Below are 18,698 nucleotides of genomic sequence, written 5' to 3' on the forward strand. Positions count from 1 at the left end.
GCCTTTCTCACGGGAAAGACCAGGGAGTAGCCACAGTCGTGGAGATTGGGCAAGATAATACAGTTGATGATGTGTGAACTGTAATGAATTCCAATTCTGGAGTGTCATATTTTGGTCCAGGAGTTCACGGCAAGAAGGAAGGTTGAAGAAACAAAAAGTCCTTTGTACAGAGGTTGTCGTTGAAGCCACCGTTTGGATAAGGAGTTGCGCCTTCTTGAAGGCTGCAACTGCCAGCCTTAGCACGTACGTTTTTCAGGGACGAAGCTCCTTAAGCCGTGGGTCGTGCGTCTGCGATTTATTTAGTAGTAGTAATAGTAGTAGTAGTAGTAGTAGTAGTAGTAGTAGTAGTAGTAGTAGTAGTAGTAGTAGTAGTAGTAGTAGTAGAAGTAGTAGTAGTAGTAGTAGTAGTAGTAGTAGTAGTAGTAGTAGTAGTTGTTGTTTTTGTAGGTAGCCACCTCCACGGCCGGACTAGAGGAGTGGCACGCGCCCACAGATTTGAATTGAAGAGGAAACCTGCGCACATTAATCATAAATAAAAAGATATTTGTTTCTGATGAAATATCGTACAGAGACGAGTGTCGGTGACTTATTATCCAATAAAATTTGCCTTGAACATAATGCTTACTAATAAAAATCTAGTAACAGAAGGACGCACTTTGACCACTACCTGACCTCACTAGAAGTAACCTTCGTTGTTTTAGCAAGGATTAGCGAGGATTAAACCGCCGTGCTGGAGACAGGTAGGACCTAGGCACGAAACGCAGGCCGTAAGGGAGTGCGCGCGTGCCGCTCCTCTAGTCCGGCTGTGCCACCTCTCGTTTAGTCCTTGGAATGACCACTGGTTGACGGTACTTCTATATGATGAAAATATGATGAAAAGATGCGAGATGGCGCTACTTGGAGTGTTCACTAGATGAACGGATGATTGGACAGACGCATGGATGGATGGACAGACAGACAGATGCACGGACGTACGGACGCACGCACGAACGGATGGCCAGATGCACAGATGTGCACATGAATGGACGGACGGATGGACGCACGGACGGATGCATTGACGCCGGGACAGACGCACGGGCGCATGAACAGGCGCACGAACGGACGCACGGACGGACGCACGGGTGGACGGAAGCAAGAACGAACTGAGAGACGGAAGTGCGGGCGGATTGACGGGTGCTTCGCCCCACGAGCGCCTCCTCTATTTTTTCAGTGCCTGGTTGACGGGGCGGTATTTCAATGGGAAGCGGCCGGGGGTGCTTGTGCGACCTTTCGCTGCCAGGCGCCGCAACTGGAGTATAGAGATGCCACCGCGTCGTCTCTCGCACAAATGAATGCCGCGGCTGCATTCGAAGCTGCTAACGGCTCGGTTCTTGGCTGTATTGGAATCGTTTAATATGTAATGGAAACTTGGAAACAAGAATGGTGAAGCACTTCTTGTTCTGGACACCTAGCTAATTTCAAAGGCATATGTCGTTCGTGACTACTTGATCGAGGCACTCGCGCACCGTCTGCTAGGCCGATACCACATAGTTCATGCCAGTAGTCGCCGGAAGATCGTTTTGACACGCTGGTGTTCGCTTGACTGAGAGTTGCTTTTTTTGACTAACTGAAAGTCGATTTGAGAAAAGCCTATGCCAGGAGCTAATATTAAAAGCTTGGGTGCCTAATGTTCCCCGATGCTTGCTACTGTCTAGTGGCGTAGCACACTATGCGCAAGCCTGCAGGTCATGCACTAAATAGCATAAAATGTCTCTAGACTGCTTCCAGTGATATAGGTCATCATACGTTCCCTTCGCAAAGCATTACATGTTTCGCCACCAAGAAAAAGCAAGTGTCAGAAAATGAGAAACTATGGCAGGAGATTTCACCATTTGAGAGCTTAAACAATGAAATCATCGCAAAATAAACAAGAACAACTCCATATGCGGCGCGATTTCTGCGATCATTGCCTATTTTTTAAACAGGCACTGTTACAGTCTGAAGTTTAATGCCGACTCACAACTTGAGCCAACGTGACAGGCGTGAAAAATACGGCCTGTGGTCGGTTGCTTGAGCTTGTCGAGTATTCGTGGATTGATTGTTGTAGCCTTAATATACGGCTGCTCAGCTCTGCTTCTTTCTTCTTCCCTCTGGCCTCTTAATTCGGTAGCGAGCAGAGTAGAGCCGAATGCCTGAGTGGTGCCCATGGGCTCCCATTCAGCTTCGGGGCGTAATGTTAGCATTGGACAGGGCTGTGATCGCGAGGCAGCGTTGTTACTGATAGACTGATTTGTTGACTGTTTGGATGCAGCGCACTCCCGTTTAGTGATACCAATCGCCATGTTGCCAAACGTGACTGGTAGTCTTCAGCATCCACTACTTATAATCTATAAGTTACTCAGGTTGTAAATGACTGCTACATATTAGAGTGTAGTAAGATAATTAACTACGAGACAAATTGTTCTGCCTGATTACCACAAGCACCCTCCCCGAACACCCGCGGAAGCTGCAATTTCACGCAGCTAAAGCCGCGCAATGCATTAAGACGACAGCTTTAAGTGCCTCAACAAAAGCGAAAATTAATCGCCAGCGGCGTCCGGCGCCTTTTCGCGTCGGTGGCACAAACACGAGTGATGCGAGAAATCGTCATCACCTGAAAACGTCATCATATGACATCACATATCATATCACGTTTGTGACCTATCGGAAGGTCACATGACCTGACTGCCTCATATAACATGTTCACTTGGTTCAAGTGGGCAGATCGTGAGGGCAGTGCATGACCAGCTGAGGGGCAGAAAGCTAGCTTTGTCTCCAATCCTTGAGGCAGTAATAAAACTATGTGTGTTTAGAGAAAGTATAGTTAACGATTTAGAGTAAATGGCACTCTAAATTAGGAGAGCTGAAAGCCATCCCGTGTGCCTCACACAATCTACGTAGCTTCCCACGCGCACAGAAATATCCCGGAGGGAAGTAGGAAACATTTAGTTCATTGAATAGAAAGAAAACGAGGATAGGTCTTGCCTTTCAGTCGTCTCAGGGGAATCCATAAGAGGACTGGCAAGTTTTTTAAAGGCGAAGCATTTCTTAGTGAACTTCGGTCACTGAGCGTATCTATCTATCTATCTATCTATCTATCTATCTATCTATCTATCTATCTATCTATCTATCTATCTATCTATCTATCTATCTATCTGTCTAATCTAGCCGCTTACGTTTTGGGGGCTCTCATGGTCACCCCAATTATTTGGCGTGAACGGAAATCAGCATGAAAGGGTAAGATGGTTTGAAGAATACGACGCGCTTGTCAAGACACCAATAATGTGAAATCCCGTCGCGTACGTCGTCAAACACTTCCCGCCAGACAGTGGAACATACCCACGGGCGGGTATGTGCCGCTGGTATGCCGGTATGTGCCACAGGTGATTGACCCTGGGTATATGCTCAAGAACGACGAGAACACACATGGGCAATTTTCACGCGCGATCGCTAAGAAATATCCGACCTAGGTAGCATCGACCCGACGAGTTCCAGCTGGAGTCGAATCCAAGCATTCTGGGTGCCAATGAAGCATTTTACCACAGAGCTACGCAAGGTCTTGGGAGTACTTTTCAAATATACGCTAATCTTTGTGAAACGTTATTTGTGGTTTCAGTGCTGCCTACTCAATTTTATAAACATTACCTTTGTACTATTTTGGTACAGCTGTCACGTCGGGTTAACGTCAGATGTGGTCAGCTTCCATGCGTTGAAGTTGATTTATGTAGCAGTGTCTAGGGCAAGCATCCTCGCGAGCATCAGGGCTTCATGTGAGCTTCTGGTGTTGCTAATACGCATGCTCCAGTTGGCATCGTTGGGCAAATAAATGCGGACGACTGGTTATTATAAACATCTGCAACTCTTCAACATATGTCTGTGTCTGCGACATTTGTACATTAATTTAGCGTCATTTCATGACGTGTCGCTCAATAAAAAAAATTGCAACATGGTCACCGTTCTTCCGCATGCTTCGCATAACGTGGATTCCCAGGTACGTGGGATCTGTCATTTTTTCAAAAATAAATAATGAGAAACAAAAAAAAAGACAATCTGTTTTTGTTTTGTCCGATATGCAGAGTGGTACACAGCAGTATTATGTACTGAGACATGCAAAAATGAGGTCGCAATAGCTTAAAAAAGAAAATAAAACGCGAATTCTTTAAAACTCGAACGCATATATCGAACCAGTAGCACGGGCTGACCGAGCCAGGTGAAAACTGCGCGCCGCTATGTTCGTGGTACTTTTCATCCTCGCTGCATCCATGGAAGCCATCAAGAAGCACGACTGCATATTATATCGCATGAGAACACGAATTCGCGAGCTTCATAATTTCATTTCATTTTTCACTTCATTTTTAATTCGCGAGCTTCATAATACGCGCGGTTGAGCGCCAACACCCCATAGTCTTAGGGAGACTTCATGTGCGCGCGTCTCCGTGTTTTAGGGTGGTGACAACTCCGATCATGGTTGCTTACAACTGGCTAAAACGGCCCCCGTACTTGACGAGCCGCCATGTTGGTTCTGAGTGGTCGCTCATTTACATTGACAGCAGCGTGGATTTCAACGAGAAGAGGGTTTTTTTTTTTTTTGTATACCAAGTGCTGAAGGCTGAAGGATTGTTTTCTGAAGTTAGCCGTGGTATGGTAGAACAGGAAAGACATGTTCGTGACTCCAGTTTGTACAAAATACTGTTAAAACAGTTAGTTTCTCCCACTTGGTAGACCCACCGCATTGGCGGAGTGAGGTTATTTAAAGAGCCTATATTTGCGAGGGGGAGAACCTCGATGTCACTATGAATGGACTTAAATGTCTGCGCGTCATTCATGAAGCATATTCACCTTAGCACTGCAATTACCTCAAAGGCCTCTTAGTGCAAGGCTCGAAACCGTGCTGTTTATATGATGGAACTCGTAACGACAGGGTAGGCAGAACAAACAACCGGGTAGCTCGTGATGTTCTCTGTAAACCGAATAGCTCAGCTAGCCTGTTTCTCATACCCTAAACATTGCGTTTCTCCGTAATATAATTTCCTACAGCAAGTTTAGTTCCTGCGAACGAATCTGTACAATGACTGCTTAAAAACCTTACAAGCTGTAAGCATTGCCCGAAAAAGTAGGGCATCCAATCACATTACACCGCCCTCCCGCTATGCCCACAAGCCTGTATATTAGGCTAGAAGAAAAGCAAAGGGGAGCAACGAAGGGCAAATCAAGTTTTTCCAGGCCAGATTTTATTGCAAACAGCATTCAAACGGCATCTGGCCTTGTGTCTTCAAACAATCCTGCCTCCATTGCTGGAAGCTTGAGTTTTCGCAGTGGGCCTAGAGTAAAGCAATAAGACAAAAAATCATACAAGGCTCCGACCACATATACGGAGTCCATACACATTTTCTCTACAAGCGCTAAATAAAAGCAGAGTTTACGATATCAAATCATCTGTGTGTCTGGTTATGAAACAAAAGGACGACACAAATAACGATGCACCCCACAGGGTATATTTGAGTTATGGGCTGACAACCGACTTGCTTAGTGCACATATACTGCTCCGTTCAGGACCAACAGATAGACAGAAGGATGGACGGACAGGAATAGTAAACCTGTCCTATTCTACGTTATTAAAGAGAAGTCCTGTTTGCAATTATTCAGCGAGTTTCGGTGTGGTTGCCCGTGTCATTGAAGCGAAGAACGAATACCCCAGGGCAAGCCACAAAAAATATTAGTAGTTGCGTTGCAACTGTACAAGACAAGCGCCTACAGGGAACGCGTTCATCGGCTCGTCTGTCTACCTCTCCAAATGCCCTTCCTCAGCAACCGAGGAGAAATTGCAGGAATGCGAACATCTGCCAGAAAAGGAAGAAGCGAACGGGAGCGGTGGTTTACGGGCCTGGCGTTTTCCGCGACGAATGCAGTGACGGCTTCGGAAACCGACAAAGTGCAGATAATGAATGCATGCTGGACCACACATTCGACTAGTCATGTCATTCGATTGAGAAACTGCGCTCCGACTACAAGGATAAACAAGCATACTCAACCATCATCCACTCGCACAGCGCAGCCGAACGGAGCCTAATTCATTATACTGTGCACGCTGTCGTGCTTACTTTGCTCAAACTGCTTTTCGTTGCATGGCTAAGTCAGCCATTTCACAAAATGTGCGGTGATATACTCAACCCAGTCACAATACAACGGGTACTCACCTCACAAACATGGCGAAAAGTAGTCGCCTCCAAGCAGTCTCACTTCACTTGTGTAACCCAGTGTTTCCGTTGGCTAGAGCAAGTCGGGAAGCGGAAAGGTCTGCAGATGGTTTTGCATTGTGCCACGCAGCACCCTGGCATATAGACTTCAAAGTTCTTTTATGTGTGGTTAGCACGAGGATGGTGTCGTAGCGGAAGCTACGTCTATGGGATAATCAAACGCAGCTTGGCTCATACCGCAGCTCGCACACCCGCGCCAACATGCAGCTGGTGGGTGCAGTGCGACGGAGCAGGAACGCCTGGCCGCAAGAACCTACATGGTGCCTGTAGCTTGGAAACCGGGACTGGCAACATTGTGTTTTAGTGGGTGGCGGTCAGTGGTGGGTCAAAGGCTGACACCACCCTAAAACACGGAGACGCGCGCACATGAAGGCTCCCGACGTAGTCTAGTCGCGCAGCGCCATCATGCGGCATCAGCAAGTGGTGGCGGAGCGTGCGCGCGCGACAGCCTGAAGGGAGCGTTTGCCCGGGCACTGAAAAATAGAGACGCTGGCCCCACTCATCTTCGCGCACTCCGTGGTTATGCTGTGATTTTTTTCTCTTATCTCTAGCATCTGTCCCGAAGGCAACTCGCCGACCGCACGGATGCCATGTCTCCGACTCGCCGTATGTCGTTCCACTTTCCTCGCATGGAGTGCACTGCAAAAATTTTCCTTAAGTAACACAAACTTGCCGTTTCCGGTTTTTTTGTTAATCACATTCTCATAAAAACAATTTGGGCTTTTGGTAGTGCTACAGAGCTGGCCCGTCTACAGGGTGAGATATTGCAAATGAAATGATAATAAAGTAATAAGATAGCCCTCAAGGCTTGAGTATGTAGCGTTGTTTTGTGAAATTAAATTTTAGCAACATGCTCACACGGATGGCTTTTTTTTTAACCGTCACATCCTGAGGTGGTTGATTCGTGTCTCGTTTGCGCTCAAGCCGGGACGGCTCAGTGCTCTCTCATAGTAGAGTACCCTGTACTCTAAATCGTTACCTAAATCCCTGTACTCTAATTCGGTGCAAACACGATAATCCTGACACAGGTGTCATGTAAGAACATGACGACATACCATGCTCCTAGCGCCCTCGCGGCCGTTTCGCTAGTTCCACATACACAAAATTTCGTGTTACGCGACGTCAATAGAGGACGAAATGTATGACTGGTGCAAACACGATAATCCTGACACGCGTGTCATGTAAGAACATGACGACATACTATGCTCATAGCGTCCTCGCGGCCGTTTCGCTAGCTCCACATACACAAAATTTCGTGTTACGCGACGTCAATGGATGACGAAATGTATGACTGGTGCAAACACGATAATCCTGACACGGGTGTCATGTGAGAACATGACGACATACCATGCTCATAGCGCCCTCGCGGCCGTTTCACTAGCTCCACATACACAAAATTTAGTGTTACGCGACGTCAATGGATGACGAAATGTATGACTGGTGCAAACACGATAATCCTGACACGCGTGTCATGTAAGAACATGACGACATACTATGCTCATGGCGTCTTCGCGGCCGTTTCGCTAGCTCCACATACACAAAATTTCGTGTTACGCGACGTCAATGGATGTCGAAATGTATGACAGGTGCAAACACGATAATCCTGACACGCGTGTCATGTAAGAACATGACGACATACTATGCTCATAGCGTCCTCGCGGCCTTTTCGCTAGCTCCACATACACAAAATTTCGTGTTACGCGACGTCAATGGATGACGAAATGTATGACTGGTGCAAACACGATAATCCTGACACGGGCGTCATGTGAGAACATGACGACATACCATGCTCATAGCGCCCTCGCGGCCGTTTCGCTAGCTCCACATACACAAAATTTCGTGTTACGCGACGTCAATAGAGGACGAAATGTATGACTGGTGCAAACACGATAATCCTGACACGGGTGTCATGTAAGAACATGACGACATACTATGCTCATGGCGTCTTCGCGGCCGTTTCGCTAGCTCCACATACACAAAATTTCGTGTTACGCGACGTCAATAGAGGACGAAATGTATGACTGGTGCAAACACGATAATCCTGACACGGGTGTCATGTAAGAACATGACGACATACCATGCTCATAGCGCCCTCGCGGCCGTTTCGCTAGCTCCACATACACAAAATTTCGTGTTACGCGACGTCAATGGATGTCGAAATGTATGACTGGTGCAAACACGATAATCCTGACACGGGTGTCATGTGAGAACATGACGACATACCATGCTCATAGCGCCCTCGCGGCCGTTTCGCTAGCTCCACATACACAAAATTTCGTGTTACGCGACGTCAATGGATGACGAAATGTATGACTGGTGCAAACACGATAATCCTGACACGGGTGTCATGTGAGAACATGACGACATACCATGCTCATAGCGCCCTCGCGGCCGTTTCGCTAGCTCCACATACACAAAATTTCGTGTTACGCGACGTCAATAGAGGACGAAATGTATGACTGGTGCAAACACGATAATCCTGACACGGGTGTCATGTAAGAACATGACGACATACTATGCTCATGGCGTCTTCGCGGCCGTTTCGCTAGCTCCACATACACAAAATTTCGTGTTACGCGACGTCAATAGAGGACGAAATGTATGACTGGTGCAAACACGATAATCCTGACACGCGTGTCATGTAAGAACATGACGACATACTATGCTCATAGCGTCCTCGCGGCCGTTTCGCTAGCTCCACATACACAAAATTTCGTGTTACGCGACGTCAATGGATGTCGAAATGTATGACTGGTGCAAACACGATAATCCTGACACGGGTGTCATGTGAGAACATGACGACATACCATGCTCATAGCGCCCTCGCGGCCGTTTCGCTAGCTCCACATACACAAAATTTCGTGTTACGCGACATCAATGGATGACGAAATGTATGACTGGTGCAAACACGATAATCCTGACACGGGTGTCATGTGAGAACATGACGACATACCATGCTCATAGCGCCCTCGCGGCCGTTTCGCTAGCTCCACATACACAAAATTTCGTGTTACGCGACGTCAATAGAGGACGAAATGTATGACTGGTGCAAACACGATAATCCTGACACGGGTGTCATGTAAGAACATGACGACATACCATGCTCATAGCGCCCTCGCGGCCGTTTCGCTAGCTCCACATACACAAAATTTCGTGTTACGCGACGTCAATGGATGACGAAATGTATGACTGGTGCAAACACGATAATCCTGACACGGGTGTCATGTGAGAACATGACGACATACCATGCTCATAGCGCCCTCGCGGCCGTTTCACTAGCTCCACATACACAAAATTTAGTGTTACGCGACGTCAATGGATGACGAAATGTATGACTGGTGCAAACACGATAATCCTGACACGCGTGTCATGTAAGAACATGACGACATACTATGCTCATGGCGTCTTCGCGGCCGTTTCGCTAGCTCCACATACACAAAATTTAGTGTTACGCGACGTCAATGGATGACGAAATGTATGACTGGTGCAAACACGATAATCCGGACACGGGTGTCATGTAAGAACATGACGACATACCATGCTCCTAGCGCCCTCGCGGCCGTTTCGCTAGTTCCACATACACAAAATTTCGTGTTACGCGACGTCAATAGAGGACGAAATGTATGACTGGTGCAAACACGATAATCCTGACACGCGTGTCATGTAAGAACATGACGACATACTATGCTCATAGCGTCCTCGCGGCCGTTTCGCTAGCTCCACATACACAAAATTTCGTGTTACGCGACGTCAATGGATGACGAAATGTATGACTGGTGCAAACACGATAATCCTGACACGGGTGTCATGTGAGAACATGACGACATACCATGCTCATAGCGCCCTCGCGGCCGTTTCACTAGCTCCACATACACAAAATTTAGTGTTACGCGACGTCAATGGATGACGAAATGTATGACTGGTGCAAACACGATAATCCTGACACGCGTGTCATGTAAGAACATGACGACATACTATGCTCATGGCGTCTTCGCGGCCGTTTCGCTAGCTCCACATACACAAAATTTCGTGTTACGCGACGTCAATGGATGTCGAAATGTATGACTGGTGCAAACACGATAATCCTGACAGCGTGTCATGTAAGAACATGACGACATACTATGCTCATAGCGTCCTCGCGGCCGTTTCGCTAGCTCCACATACACAAAATTTCGTGTTACGCGACGTCAATGGATGACGAAATGTATGACTGGTGCAAACACGATAATCCTGACACGGGTGTCATGTGAGAACATGACGACATACCATGCTCATAGCGCCCTCGCGGCCGTTTCGCTAGCTCCACATACACAAAATTTCGTGTTACGCGACGTCAATGGATGACGAAATGTATGACTGGTGCAAACACGATAATCCTGACACGGGTGTCATGTGAGAACATGACGACATACTATGCTCATAGCGCCCTCACGGCCGTTTCGCTAGCTCCACATACACAAAATTTCGTGTTACGCGACGTCAATGGATGACGAAATGTATGACTGGTGCAAACACGATAATCCTGACACGCGTGTCATGTAAGAACATGACGACATACTATGCTCATAGCGTCCTCGCGGCCGTTTCGCTAGCTCCACATACACAAGATTTCGTGTTACGTGACGTCAATGGATGATGAAATGTATGACTGGTGCAAACACGATAATCCTGACACGGGTGTCATGTAAGAACATGACGACATACCATGCTCATAGCGCCCTCGCGGCCGTTTCGCTAGCTCCACATACACAAAATTTCGTGTTACGCGACGTCAATTGATGACGAAATGTATGACTGGTGCAAACACGATAATCCTGACACGCGTGTCATGTAAGAACATGACGACATACTATGCTCATGGCGTCCTCGCGGCCGTTTCGCTAGCTCCATATACACAAAATTTCGTGTTACGCGACGTCAATGGATGACGAAATGTATGACTGGTGCAAACACGATAATCCTGACACGCGTGTCATGTAAGAACATGACGATATACCACGCTCATAGTGTCCTCGCGGCCGTTTCGCTAGCTCCACATACACAAAATTTCATGTTACGCGACGTCAATGGATGACGAAATGTATGACTGGTGCAAACACGATAATCCTGACACAGGTGTCATGTAAGAACATGACGACATACCATGCTCATAGCGCCCTCGCGGCCGTTTCGCTAGCTCCACATACACAAAGTTTCGTGTTACGCGACGTCAATGGATGACGAAATGTATGACTGGTGAAAACACGATAATCCTGACACGGGTGTCATGTAAGAACATGACGACATACTATGCTCATAGCGTCCTCGCGGCCGTTTCGCTAGCTCCACATACACAAAATTTCGTGTTACGCGACGTCAATGGATGACGAAATGTATGACTGGTGCAAACACGATAATCCTGACACGCGTGTCATGTAAGAACATGACGATATACCACGCTCATAGTGTCCTCGCGGCAGTTTTGCTAGCTCCACATACACAAAATTTCGTGTTACGCGACGTCAATGGATGACGAAATGTATGACTGGTGCAAACACGATAATCCTGACACGCGTGTCATGTAAGAACATGACGATATACCACGCTCATAGTGTCCTCGCGGCCGTTTCGCTAGCTCCACATACACAAAATTTCATGTTACGCGACGTCAATGGATGACGAAATGTATGACTGGTGCAAACACGATAATCCTGACACGCGTGTCATGTAAGAACATGACGATATACCACGCTCATAGTGTCCTCGCGGCCGTTTCGCAAGCTCCACATACACAAAATTTCGTGTTACGCGACGTCAATGGATGACGAAATGTATGACTGGTGCAAACACGATAATCCTGACACGCGTGTCATGTAAGAACACGACGACATACTATGCTCATAGCGTCCTCGCGGCCGTTTCGCTAGCTCCACATACACAAAATTTCGTGTTACGCGACGTCAATGGATGACGAAATGTATGACTTGTGCAAACACGATAATCCTGACACGGGTGTCATGTGAGAACATGACGACATACCATGCTCATAGCGCCCTCGCGGCCGTTTCGCTAGCTCCACATACACAAAATTTCGTGTTACGCGACGTCAATGGATGACGAAATGTATGACTGGTGCAAACACGATAATCCTGACACGCGTGTCATGTAACAACATGACGACATAATATGCTCATAGCGTCCTCGCGGCCGTTTCGCTAGCTCCACATACACAAAGTTTCGTGTTACGCGACGTCAATGGATGACGAAATGTATGACTGGTGCAAACACGATAATCCTGACACGGGTGTCTTGTAAGAACATGACGACATACCATGCTCATAGCGCCCTCGCGGCCGTTTCGCTAGCTCCACATACACAAAATTTCGTGTTACGCGACGTCAATGGATGACGAAATGTATGACTGGTGCAAACACGATAATCCTGACACGCGTGTCATGTAAGAACATGACGACATACTATGCTCATAGCGTCCTCGCGGCCGTTTCGCTAGCTCCACATACACAAAATTTCGTGTTACGCGACGTCAATGGATGACGAAATGTATGACTGGTGCAAACACGATAATCCTGACACGGGTGTCATGTAAGAATATGACGACATACCATGCTCATAGCGCCCTCGCGGCCGTTTCGCTAGCTCCACGTACACAAAATTTCGTGTTACGCGACGTCAATGGATGACGAAATGTATGACTGGTGCAAACACGATAATCCCGACACGCGTGTCATGTAAGAACATGACGATATACCACGCTCATAGTGTCCTCGCGGCCGTTTCGCTAGCTCCACATACACAAAATTTCATGTTACGCGACGTCAATGGATGACGAAATGTATGACTGGTGCAAACACGATAATCCTGACACGCGTGTCATGTAAGAACATGACGACATACTATGCTCATAGCGTCCTCGCGGCCGTTTCGCTAGCTCCACATACACAAAATTTCGTGTTACGCGACGTCAATGGATGACGAAATGTATGACTGGTGCAAACACGATAATCCTGACACGCGTGTCTTGTAAGAACATGACGACATACTATGCTCATAGCGTCCTCGCGGCCGTTTCGCTAGCTCCACATACACAAAATTTCGTGTTACGCGACGTCAATGGATGACGAAATGTATGACTGGTGCAAACACGATAATCCTGACACGCGTGTCATGTAAGAACATGACGACATACTATGCTCATAGCGTCCTCGCGGCCGTTTCGCTAGCTCCACATACACAAAATTTCGTGTTACGCGACGTCAATGGATGACGAAATGTATGACTGGTGCAAACACGATAATCCTGACACGGGTGTCATGTAAGAACATGACGACATACCCTGCTCATAGCGCCCTCGCGGCCGTTTCGCTAGCTCCACATACACAAAATTTCGTGTTACGCGACGTCAATGGATGACGAAATGTATGACTGGTGCAAACACGACGATCCTGACACGCGTGTCATCTAAGAACATGACGACATACTATGCTCATAGCGTCCTCGCGGCCGTTTCGCTAGCTCCACATACACAAAATTTCGTGTTACGCGACGTCAATGGATGACGAAATGTATGACTGGTGCAAACACGATAATCCTGACACGGCTGTCATGTAAGAACATGACGACATACCATGCTCATAGCGCCCTCGCGGCCGTTTCGCTAGCTCCACATACACAAAATTTCGTGTTACGCGACGTCAATGGATGACGAAATGTATGACTGGTGCAAACACGATAATCCTGACACGCGTGTCATGTAAGAACATGACGACATACTATGCTCATAGCGTCCTCGCGGCCGTTTTGCTAGCTCCACATACACAAAATTTCGTGTTACGCGACGTCAATGGATAACGAAATGTATGACTGGTGCAAACACGATAATCCTGACACGCGTGTCATGTAAGAACATGACGACATAATATGCTCATAGCGTCCTCGCGGCCGTTTCGCTAGCTCCACATACACAAAATTTCGTGTTACGCGACGTCAATGGATGACGAAATGTATGTCTGGTGCAAACACGATGATCCTGACACGCGTGTCATCTAAGAACATGACGACATACTATGCTCATAGCGTCCTCGCGGCCGTTTCGCTAGCTCCACATACACAAAATTTCGTGTTACGCGACGTCAATGGATGACGAAATGTATGACTGGTGCAAACACGATAATCCTGACACGCGTGTCATGTAAGAACATGGCGACATACTATGCTCATTGCGTCCTCGCGGCCGTTTCGCTAGCTCCACATACACAAAATTTCGTGTTACGCGACGTCAATGGATGACGAAATGTATGACTGGTGCAAACACGATAATCCTGACAGGGGTGTCATGTAAGAACATGACGACATACCATGCTCATAGCGCCCTCGCGGCCGTTTCGCTAGCTCCACATACACAAAGTTTCGTGTTACGCGACGTCAATGGATGACTAAATGTATGACTGGTGCAAACACGATAATCCTGGCAACGGTGTGATGTAAGAACATGACGACATACTATGCTCATAGCGTCCTCGCGGCCGTTTCGCTAGCTCCACATACACAAAATTTCGTGTTACACGACGTCAATGGATGACGAAATGTATGACTGGTGCAAACACGATAATCCTGACACGCGTGTCATGTAAGAACATGACGATATACCACGCTCATAGTGTCCTCGCGGCCGTTTCGCTAGCTCCACATACACAAAATTTCGTGTTACGCGACGTCAATGGATGACGAAATGTATGACTGGTGCAAACACGATAATCCTGACACGCGTGTCATGTAAGAACATGACGATATACCACGCTCATAGTGTCCTCGCGGCCGTTTCGCTAGCTCCACATACACAAAATTTCATGTTACGCGACGTCAATGGATGACGAAATGTATGACTGGTGCAAACACTATAATCCTGACACGCGTGTCATGTAAGAACATGACGATATACCACGCTCATAGTGTCCTCGCGGCCGTTTCGCAAGCTCCACATACACAAAATTTCGTGTTACGCGACGTCAATGGATGACGAAATGTATGACTGGTGCAAACACGATAATCCTGACACGCGTGTCATGTAAGAACATGACGACATACTATGCTCATAGCGTCCTCGCGGCCGTTTCGCTAGCTCCACAACACAAAATTTCGTGTTACGCGACGTCAATGGATGACGAAATGTATGACTGGTGCAAACACGATAATCCTGACACGGGTGTCATGTAAGAACATGACGACATACCATGCTCATAGCGCCCTCGCGGCCGTTTCGCTAGCTCCACATACACAAAGTTCGTGTTACGCGACGTCAATGGATGACGAAATGTATGACTGGTGCAAACACGATAATCCTGACACGGGTGTCATGTAAGAACATGACGACATACTATGCTCATAGCGTCCTCGCGGCCGTTTCGCTAGCTCCACATACACAAAATTTCGTGTTACGCGACGTCAATGGATGACGAAATGTATGACTGGTGCAAACACGATAATCCTGACACGCGTGTCATGTAAGAAACTGACGATATACCACGCTCATAGTGTCCTCGCGGCCGTTTCGCTAGCTCCACATACACAAAATTTCATGTTACGCGACGTCAATGGATGACGAAATGTATGACTGGTGCAAACACGATAATCCTGACACGCGTGTCATGTAAGAACATGACGACATACTATGCTCATAGCGTCCTCGCGGCCGTTTCGCTAGCTCCACATACACAAAATTTCGTGTTACGCGACGTCAATGGATGACGAAATGTATGACTGGTGCAAACACGATAATCCTGACACGCGTGTCATCTAAGAACATGACGACATACTACGCTCATAGCGTCCTCGCGGCCGTTTCGCTAGCTCCACATACACAAAATTTCGTGTTACGCGACGTCAATGGATGACGAAATGTATGACTGGTGCAAACACGATAATCCTGACACAGCTGTCATGTAAGAACATGACGACATACCATGCTCATAGCGCCCTCGCGGCCGTTTCGCTAGCTCCACATACACAAAATTTCGTGTTACGCGACGTCAATAGATGACGAAATGTATGACTGGTGCAAACACGATAATCCTGACAGGGGTGTCATGTAAGAACATGACGACATACCATGCTCATAGCGCCCTCGCGGCCGTTTCGCTAGCTCCACATACACAAAGTTTCGTGTTACGCGACGTCAATGGATGACTAAATGTATGACTGGTGCAAACACGATAATCCTGGCAACGGTGTCATGTAAGAACATGACGACATACATTGCTCATAGCGTCCTCGCGGCGGTTTCGCTAGCTCCACATACACAAAATTTCGTGTTACGCGACGTCAATGGATGACGAAATGTATGACTGGTGCAAACACGATAATCCTGACACGCGTGTCATGTAAGAACATGACGATATACCACGCTCATAGTGTCCTCGCGGCCGTTTCGCTAGCTCCACATACACAAAATTTCGTGTTACGCGACGTCAATGGATGACGAAATGTATGACTGGTGCAAACACGATAATCCTGACACGCGTGTCATGTAAGAACATGACGATATACCACGCTCATAGTGTCCTCGCGGCCGTTTCGCTAGCTCCACATACACAAAATTTCATGTTACGCGACGTCAATGGATGACGAAATGTATGACTGGTGCAAACACTATAATCCTGACACGCGTGTCATGTAAGAACATGACGATATACCACGCTCATAGTGTCCTCGCGGCCGTTTCGCAAGCTCCACATACACAAAATTTCGTGTTACGCGACGTCAATGGATGACGAAATGTATGACTGGTGCAAACACGATAATCCTGACACGCGTGTCATGTAAGAACATGACGACATACTATGCTCATAGCGTCCTCGCGGCCGTTTTGCTAGCTCCACAACACAAAATTTCGTGTTACGCGACGTCAATGGATGACGAAATGTATGACTGGTGCAAACACGATAATCCTGACACGGGTGTCATGTAAGAACATGACGACATACCATGCTCATAGCGCCCTCGCGGCCGTTTCGCTAGCTCCACATACACAAAGTTCGTGTTACGCGACGTCAATGGATGACGAAATGTATGACTGGTGCAAACACGATAATCCTGACACGGGTGTCATGTAAGAACATGACGACATACTATGCTCATAGCGTCCTCGCGGCCGTTTCGCTAGCTCCACATACACAAAATTTCGTGTTACGCGACGTCAATGGATGACGAAATGTATGACTGGTGCAAACACGATAATCCTGACACGCGTGTCATGTAAGAAACTGACGATATACCACGCTCATAGTGTCCTCGCGGCCGTTTCGCTAGCTCCACATACACAAAATTTCATGTTACGCGACGTCAATGGATGACGAAGTGTATGACTGGTGCAAACACGATAATCCTGACACGCGTGTCATGTAAGAACATGACGACATACTATGCTCATAGCGTCCTCGCGGCCGTTTCGCTAGCTCCACATACACAAAATTTCGTGTTACGCGACGTCAATGGATGACGAAATGTATGACTGGTGCAAACACGATAATCCTGACACGCGTGTCATGTAAGAACATGACGACATACCATGCTCATAGCGCCCTCACGGCCGTTTCGCTAGCTCCACATACACAAAATTTCGTGTTACGCGACGTCAATGGATGACGAAATGTATGACTGGTGCAAACACGATGATCCTGACAAGCGTGTCATCTAAGAACATGACGACATACTACGCTCATAGCGTCCTCGCGGCCGTTTCGCTAGCTCCACATACACAAAATTTCGTGTTACGCGACGTCAATGGATGACGAAATGTATGACTGGTGCAAACACGATAATCCTGACACGGCTGTCATGTAAGAACATGACGACATACCATGCTCATAGCGCCCTCGCGGCCGTTTCGCTAGCTCCACATACACAAAATTTCGTGTTACGCGACGTCAATAGATGACGAAATGTATGACTGGTGCAAACACGATAATCCTGGCACGCGTGTCATGTAAGAACATGACGACATACTATGCTCATAGCGTCCTCGCGGCCGTTTCGCTAGCTCCACATACACAAAATTTCGTGTTACGCGACGTCAATGGATGACGAAATGTATGACTGGTGCAAACACGATAATCCTGACACGCGTGTCATGTAAGAATATGAAGACATACTATGCTCATAGCGTCCTCGCGGCAGTTTCGCCAGCTCCACATACACAAAATTTCGTGTTACGCGACGTCAATGGATGACGAAATGTATGACTGGTGCAAACACGATAATCCTGACACGGGTGTCATGTAAGAACATGACGACATACCATGCTCATAGCGCCCTCGCGGCCGTTTCGCTAGCTCCACATACACAAAATTTCGTGTTACGCGACGTCAATGGATGACGAAATGTATGACTGGTGCAAACACGATAATCCTGACACGCGTGTCATGTAAG

General features: G+C 47.3%; 1 protein-coding gene across 1 annotated transcript in view; it reads right to left on the reverse strand.

Moving 5' to 3' along the window:
• The window catches only part of LOC119180794 (QRFP-like peptide receptor), a 159,402-nt gene that overhangs the window by 7,585 nt on the left and 133,119 nt on the right, over nt 1-18,698 (reverse strand). The gene's annotated exons all lie outside the window — the stretch shown is intronic.

The sequence above is a fragment of the Rhipicephalus microplus genome, chromosome 10, assembly GCF_043290135.1.
Source record: "Rhipicephalus microplus isolate Deutch F79 chromosome 10, USDA_Rmic, whole genome shotgun sequence".
Lineage (NCBI taxonomy): Eukaryota > Metazoa > Arthropoda > Arachnida > Ixodida > Ixodidae > Rhipicephalus > Rhipicephalus microplus.